At 52.9% G+C, this 5,790-nt stretch overlaps 1 long non-coding RNA gene across 2 annotated transcripts in view; it reads left to right on the top strand.

Annotated features, from left to right (window-relative positions):
- The first annotated feature begins 332 nt into the window (after positions 1–332).
- The window catches only part of LOC138827378 (uncharacterized), a 6,250-nt gene continuing 792 nt past the window's right edge, over positions 333–5,790 (top strand). The window contains exons 1-2 of one of the 2 annotated variants that reach the window (XR_011372065.1): positions 333–431; positions 4,480–4,681. This is a non-coding gene — a long non-coding RNA (uncharacterized lncRNA). Of the gene's footprint in view, positions 539–4,479; positions 4,682–5,790 lie in introns of both variants that reach the window. The other variant, XR_011372064.1, reaches the window with a different exon arrangement.

Below are 5,790 nucleotides of genomic sequence, written 5' to 3'. Positions count from 1 at the left end.
CGCATCGATGTCATCAGCCGGCGCCAAGACGCGGGCGCGCATGCTCGCGCTCTCGGCGGAGCGCCACTGCGCATGCACATAGGGTTAGCGGGGAAGGGGCCGAACGCTCCCAGTGGAGAGCCATTGCGCATGCTCAGAGTGTTCTTCAGCGGGGACAGGCTGAGCCGGCCTGGCGGAGCGTCATTGCGCTTACGCACAGGGTTAGGCAGCTGGGAGGGGCTGAGCCAGCCTGCGCCAATGCGCATGCGCACAGGGTTCGTCAGCAGGGAGGGGCCTAGCTCTCCCGGCGGAGCGCCGCTGCGCATGCGTGTCCCTTGGCTGCTTGTTCCCACTGCCCTCCCGCGTGTGGACCCACGGCGCATGCGCACAGGTTGAATCGGCAGGGAGGCGCAGAGCGGACCCTGGAGGGTCGAGTTGCGCATGCGCACAGCGTGAGTCCGCCGGGAGGTGCCTAGGGGACTCCGGAGGATCGAGGTTCCGTCCGCATTGCGCATGCGCACTGGTTGAGTCGTCCCGCACCGTCTGGGCCGAGCGTGTGGTGCGTGCATGCGTGGGATTCCCTCGGTTGGTCTGGTTGGTACTGCGCATGCGTGCCACCTGGGGGGGGAGGTCCTCCGCGCTGTACCGCGCATGCATGAGCCAGCACGCCCCGTCCCTCCCCCCCCCCGCCCCCCCCCCCCGCCGAGCAGGAACACGCATGCGTGTGCTCCCCGGGCTCTGTGAGGTACGGATCTGCGCATGCGCGGGATTGGGCTGCGCTGCCCTGCAACAAGCATGCGCGGTTCCCAGAGACAGACTGACAGACACAGGGACAGTGAAACAGAGTCAGACAGACACTGGGACAGAGACAGACACACAGATGGACACAGAGAGACACAGACAGATAGATGGACACAGACAGACACAGAGAAGACAGAGACATGGGCAGGCATAGACAGACAGACACAGAATGACAGACAGAGAGACAGACAGACAGAGGCAGAGCCAGACAGACAGGGAATGACAGAGAGAGACAGACACAGGCCGACAGACAGAGACGGACAGACATAGAGCAAGACAGACAGACACTGGGACAAAGACAGACAGAGACAGACACACAGATGGACACAGAGAGAGACACAGACAGATGGACAGACATAGGCAGAGACAGACACAGACACAGAGAAAGACAGACAGACACAGAGAATGACAGACAGACACGAAAGACAGACAGAGAATGACAGAGAGACACAGACAGACAGACACACAGACAGACAGATACTGACACAGGCAGACAAAGAAAGACAGAACGAGACCCAGACAAACACAGGAGACAGAAACAGAGAGACAAAGAGACAGACAGACACAGAAGTCAGAAGTACACTGATGACAGACAGACAGACCGAGACAGACAAAGACAGAATGAGACAGAGACAGACAGACAGTGAGACAGACATGGACAGGCAGACCAACAGGCAGACACAGACGAGACAGACAGACAGAAAGACAGAGACAGAAGTAGACTGACAGACACAGACAGACAGACAAAGAAAGAGAGAACGAGACACAGACAGACTGACAGAGGAGACAGACAGAGACAGAGAGACAAAGACAGACAGACACAGACATGGACAGGTAGAGACACGCAGACCAACAGACAGACTGACAGAGGAGACAGACAAAGACAGAGACAGACAGAAGAAGACACAGACAGACAGACAGACAGAGACAGAGACAGAGCTTGACCTACTCCATTGAGGTCAGGACTTGGTTCCAAGTCACTCAAGTGTGAAAATGTTAATCCCACCCATATTTAATCAACATCCATCCACCCATCCATCCACCCACCCATCCACCTATCCATCCACCCATCTATTCACCCATCCATCCATCCATCCATCCATCCACCCATCCACCCTCTGATCCACCCATCCATCCATCCACCCATCCGTCCACCTATCCATCCATCCACCCATCCATCTATCCACCCATCCATCCATCCACCCATCCACCCATCTATCCATCCATCCATCCATCCACCCATCCACCCATCTATCCACCCATCCATCCATCCACCCATCCATCCATCCATCCACCCTCCCATCCATCCACTCATCCATCCACCCACCCATCCATCCATCCATCCACCCATCCATCCATCCTCCATTGAGATGAACACTTGGGTCCAAGTCACTCAACTGTGCAAATGTTAATCCCTTCCATATTCCATCAACAGCAGGACTTGGGTCCAACTCATTCAAGTGTGCAAATGTTAATCCCTTCCCTCCTTCCTCCATGGAGATGAGTTGGGTCCGTCACTCAATTGTGCAAATGTTAATCCCTTCCATCTCTCCTCCATCCAGATGAGGACTTGGGTCCAACTCACTGAAGTGTGCAAACGTTAATCCCACCCATATTGTATCAGGACTTGGGTCCAAGTCACTCAAGTGTGTAAATGTTAATCCCATCCATATTCAATCAACATCCATCCACCCACCCATCCATCCATCCATCCACCCACCCATCCCCCATCCATCCATCCACCCTTCTATCCACCCATCCACCCATCCGTCTATCTGTCTGTCTGTCCATCTATGCATCCATCCCTCTGTCTATCCAGGTGTCTGTCTATCTACTCTCTGTCTGTCTGTCCATTCATGGATCCATCCATCCATCTGTCTATCCACATGTCTATCTGTCTATCTATCTACTATATCTATCCACCTATCTGTCTGTCTGTGTGTCTATCTATACATCTCTCTGTCTGTCCAACCATCCATCCATCTATCCATCTATTCATGTATCTTATCTGTGTATCTATCTATCATCTATACATCCGTCTGTCTGTCTATCCACCTACCAGCCTGTCTGTCCATCCTTCTGTCCATCTGTCTATCCATCCATCTGTCCATCTGTCAGTCTGTCTGTCTGTCCATCCATCCATCTATCCATCTATTATCCATCTATCCATCTGTCTGTCTGTCCATCCATCCACCCATTTGTCTATCCATCTATCCATCTGTCAGTCTGCCTGTCTATCCATCTATCTGTCTGTCCATCCATCTGCCCATCTGTCTATCCATCTATCCATCTGTCAGTCTGTCCATCCATCCATCTACCCATCTATCAGTCTGTCTGTCTGTCCATCCATCCACCCATCTGTCTATCCGTCTTATCTATCCATCTTTCAGTCTGTCTGTCCATCCATCCATCCATCTATCTAGGTATCAGTCTGTCTGTCTGTCCATCGATCCATCCATCTAGCTAGCTATCAGTCTGTCTGTCTGTCCATCCATCCACCCATCTGTCTATCTGTCTATCCATGTATCAGTCTGTCTGTCTGTCCATCCTTCCGCCCATCTGTCCATCCATCTCTCTGTCTGTCCATCCATCCACCCATCTGTCTATCCATCCATCTATCCATCTGTCAGTCTGTCTGTCTGGGTGAAGAACTCTGAAAAGGGACAAACTTTCTAGAACCATCTCCTTTCCCCGGGCCGTTGTGTGTGTGTGTGTGTGTGTGTGTGTGTGTGTGTGTGTGTGTGTGTGTGTGTGTGTGTGTGTGTGTGTGTGTGTGTCTGTCTGTCTGTCTGTCTGTCTGTGTGTACATCCTAGACTTCACCGGTCCATCTGCCATGACCGTTGGATTCAGAACCTTCTAGAACGCGGTGCCGTCTCCACCACCCTATCTAGGACTCGCTGCCCAGTGCTCGGGACAAGATGTCATCTGCTCATACACGTGTGTGCGTGCGTGTGCGTGCATGTGGCCCGGCCGGTCGCCCTGGGAAACGCCCTGGGTCACCATGATGATGATGATGATGATGCCCGGAGTTCACATCCTTCCAGGGTCACCATGATGATGATGATGATGATGATGATGATGATGATGATGATGATGATGATGATGATGAATGATGATGATGATGATGGATGGATGGATGGGTGGATGAATGGATGGATGGATGGATGGGTGGGTGGATGGATGGATGGGTGGATGGATGGATGGATGGATGGTGGATGGATGGGTGGATGGATGAATTGATGGATGGATGGGTGGGTGGATGGGTGGATGGATGGGTTGATGGATGGGTCAATGGATGGATGGATGGATGGATGGATGGATGGATGGATAGATGAGTGGATGGGTGGGTGGATGGATGAATGGATGAATGGATGGATGGGTGGATGGATGAATGGATGGATGGGTGGCTGGCTGGGTAGATGGATTGATTGATGGATTGATGGATTGATGGATGGGTGGATGGATCGGTGGATGGGTGGATGGATGGATGGATGGATGGATGGATGAATGGATGGATAGATAGATGGATGGGTGGATGGATGGGTGGGTGGATGGATGGATGGATAGATAGATGGATGGGTGGATGGATGGGTGGATGGGTAGATGGATGGATGGATGGGTGGATGGATGGATTTGTGGATTTCCCCCCTAGGCCACCAAAGACCTAAGTTCTTCTCCTCCTGTCTCTCTGTCTCCAGGTGCAGAGAAGTTGATCCTCCACATACAGAAGCACAGCATCCTCTTCGCCCTGGCCACCAGCTCAGGGACTGAGTCCTACCAGGCCAAGACCAGCGCACACCGGGAGCTGTTCGGTGCCTTTCACCACGTGGTGCTGGGTGATGACCCCGAGGTCAAGGCCAGCAAGCCCGCCCCGGACATCTTCCTGGCCTGCGCCCACAGGTTCTCCGGACAACTTCCTGGCCTGCACCCGCAGGTTCTCTCCTCATCCACCCCCCCCCCCCCCGTCAACCAGGTAAACCGAGGCCTCGGGCCTCGGGCCTCGGGTCCACTGCATGGACCACACACAGAGAGACACACACCACACACAGAGAGACACACATACAGACAGACATGGACGGATACACAGATACACAGACCAGACAGACAGACAGCCAGACACAGAAACACACAGATAGATGCAGAGACGGACACAGAGATACAGATAGACACATGGACAAACCAGACAGACATGCAGACAGACAGACAGGCAGATAGACACACAGACCGACAGGCAGACAAACCAGATAGAGACACAGACACAGAGACAGACTCATAGACAGACAGACAGACAGACCACAGAGACACGGACAGACAGTCACACTCCAATAGACAGACAGACACACTGACAGAGAGATAGACACACAGACACACAGACACAGAGACCAGACAGATAGACAGACAGACAGACACAAGAGACGGGACAGACACACAGATTCACAGACCTACCAGACAGACCACAGAGACACAGACAGACACACTGATAGACACACAGACAGACAGATAGACACAGACAGACGCACAGATACACAGACCAGGCAGACAGACAGACAGACAGAGCACAGAGACACGGACAGACAGACACACACCGATAGACAGACAGAGAGATAGACATACATACACAGACAGACACACAGACAGACAGACTACAGAGACACACAAATAGGCATATAGACAGACAGACGGATACAGAGACAGACACACACAGATAGACAGACACAGAGACACTTGGCCAGACACAGACAGACACACATACAGAGACAGACAGACAGACATAAGAGTCCAGACAGACAGATACACAGAACAGACCAGACAGACCGACCACAGAGACACAGACAGACAGATATAGGGACAGACAGACACACAGAGACAGACAGAGAGACACGGACAGACACACAATCACACAGACGGATGGATGGATGGAGAGATGGATGGACAGACAGCCCCAGGGGAACAGGGAGGGAGACTCCTTGGCACAGTGCTCACCTGGCCCACACCAGGCCCTGGGTGGG

This window comes from Dipodomys merriami, unplaced genomic scaffold (assembly GCF_024711535.1).
Source record: "Dipodomys merriami isolate MVZ:Mamm:240054 unplaced genomic scaffold, mDipMer1.0.p SCAF_155, whole genome shotgun sequence".
Lineage (NCBI taxonomy): Eukaryota > Metazoa > Chordata > Mammalia > Rodentia > Heteromyidae > Dipodomys > Dipodomys merriami.
Note: the sequence above shows the minus strand (reverse complement) of the source record. Positions and strands in the feature narration are given on the sequence as shown.